The sequence below is a fragment of the Apis dorsata genome, unplaced genomic scaffold, assembly GCF_000469605.1.
Source record: "Apis dorsata unplaced genomic scaffold, Apis dorsata 1.3 scaffold_667, whole genome shotgun sequence".
NCBI lineage: Eukaryota > Metazoa > Arthropoda > Insecta > Hymenoptera > Apidae > Apis > Apis dorsata.
Window position 1 is genome coordinate 342,830 of NW_006263852.1, and position 2,601 is coordinate 345,430.

Sequence of the window (2,601 nt, forward strand, 5' to 3'; positions counted from 1 at the left end):
CAGGCAGCTGGCCTACGCGATGCCAAGTCGTCCGTATGGCTATCTTTTAACATCAACGGGGGGTTAACTTGCATTGAAATACATCATGAGAAAGTCGACGCATAATTACGTTTTAGTACCATTGACACAGGGGCCCATGCTGGGGATCAAAATGGTCTAGCAAATAACTGATATAGAAATTCTGCATTGTCTTGCTATTGATAAGAATTACACCACTTTTTTTATTTACCATTGTGAATTATTTTATCATCTACATGAAAAATTGACGATACTTATAATTTGTCGCTCGAACATCGTCTGTAAAATAATTTATTCTTAACTCTTTATGCGCGAATTAAAAAATATATATACTTTTCCTTTTTATTGAAATCGAGTAATAAATCTCGAAAGATTTGAGAAAAAAATTATCGGCCTATAATATATTTATTGTGATTAAAGTAAGTAATGTCATGAAAATAAATTACAATTAATTTTATCATAAAAAAACATTTTCATCTCCTTCTTATTTTGACCAATCTCAAAAAAAATCTAATTAACGATAATTAAATACAAAATTAATTCTCTCCCGAATTAAATCGATCCCGAAATTAAAGGGAATCAATTAATTCCCATTGAAAGCTCAATATAATCCTTACGCATAGGGCAATAAAATACAATTCCACGCATTTTCTTTTTTTTTCACGCAATTCGAGCGAACTTGTTCCTTTTCGTCCACTTGAATTATTACGTTTTCATCGGATAATCAAGCGCTACTTCAATAACTCGACGAGTAATAACGTCCAATCGATACCACCGTGCGCTAATCGAACAATTAATGGCTCGTTACAACGTGTACAGAGGAATGCGTGAAAGTTAATATTCGCCGCCAACCCCCTTTGCACCCTGTTGACCGCGTTAATTCGAGCGCGTGCCAATCGTGTTCGGATCCCCCAACTGTTTTCGACCATCGACTCGATCTCTGTGCGAGGAACGACTCCTCAGTACGAGGAACGCGTGCGGGCGAGGCGTAACAAGAAGATCGAAGGAGAGCCTCGTGTTTCGAGGTTGATTCAAGACGATGTTAAAAGGAATACGTAATCGTGTTTTAAATTAATCGATTGAAAGGATTTAATATTTTAGATTTCGAAAAGTTTTAAAATTCTCATAAAGAATGAAATTTTATGTTTAAACGTAATGTTGATTGTAAGTTTGATGGAAGAACAGGAAAGTGTATTGGTTTGAATTGAAGAAAGATTTGAGATGGAAGTTAATTTGTGGGGATAGTTTTCTTGTGAAATTTTCTGTTGTTATCAAGTGTTGTTGAAGAATTTTGATTGAGAGGCATTCTGAATCGAGGAATTTAGATAAAAGGGGTAATTATTAATGTAAATTTTTTAAATATTTTGAAGTAGTAATCTGTGGATATGTAGTTAATGTTACGATAGTGTTACGATATTATTATGATATATCATTAATCTTTAATGGTTGTATTGACAATATTTGACTATTGAAATCTATATTATAGATTTTTTATCCGAGAAATTTAAAATATTTCGAATATAAATATCATATAGTATTAATATTTAAATAAATAAGTAATTAATTTATAAAAATACTTGCATTTTTTTCAAAGAGATCAAATTTATAATCTAAAAATAAGATAAGTAATTTGTTATTAAGGATTATTGGATCTGAAAGTAAAAGTTGATGCTAGAAATAATATTTTTTACGTTCTATCTTTTCACAGTTTACTTTTTTCACACATGATTTCTCATTTGTTTGAACATCTATATTTGCTGCTATTTGAAGCAAGGTTACTATGTGAAGAAAGATGTTTCTTCATACATGAAATTTCAATCTCGAGTTATAAACTGTAAAAAGAAAGAGGAAAATAAAATTGATTTTGGCATATAAATTGCATAAATAAAATAAATTTCTATAATTTTAAAATTTCTTAAATTGTTCTCCTTGATTTTTAATTTTAACTTTCATTTTTATTCAAATTTTTTTAAAATTTTAAAAAAGATGAATCTGGAGTTTTATTTTGTATTGTAATTTTTTGAATATAAATTATCGAAGCACTTGAATGATTTATTTTTACTTTTTTCACGTTAATTAAATTCTTTTACGCCAACAATGACAGCAGAAGAGGAATAAATTAGAATATAAAATTTCACCATGGCCTCAGTCGTTTTGACCTTTCAAATCTTATATTCAGTTGCCTTCTTTCAAAATAAATTTTTGTAAGAAGTTTTATAGAAAATGATACTCGAAATCTTAATTCCAAAACTTTAATCAAAATATATTAATATTTATTTCAAAAATTTCCATTTATTTTTCAACGAAGAAGATTTTCAACGAAAAACAAAAATTGATAAAATACAAAAAAAAAGAAAAAATGCAAATCGAAAAGACATCATAACTAGAGAAGAAGAAGTTATCTTTTTAAAAGTGTCACACAAGTGAGAGGGGTCCAAAAATTCTCACGATGGCCACCACAGCTCGAGTAGTATCATTTTGCTCGATTGTACTTGAACGGTGCTCGGTTCAACAATGATCTCCAGAGAGAGAGAGAGAGAGAGAGAGAGAGAGAGAGAGAGAGAGAGAGAGAGAGAGAGAGAG

General features: G+C 30.1%; 1 protein-coding gene across 1 annotated transcript in view; it reads left to right on the plus strand.

The window, feature by feature from the left end:
* Nucleotides 1–960: 960 nt before the first annotated feature.
* LOC102674665 (protein trapped in endoderm-1) overlaps nt 961–2,601 on the plus strand; it is a 22,699-nt gene continuing 21,058 nt past the window's right edge. The window contains exon 1 of the mRNA XM_031513565.1: nt 961–1,352. The gene's annotated coding sequence lies outside the window, so the exon portion shown is untranslated. The remainder of the gene's footprint in view (nt 1,353–2,601) is intronic.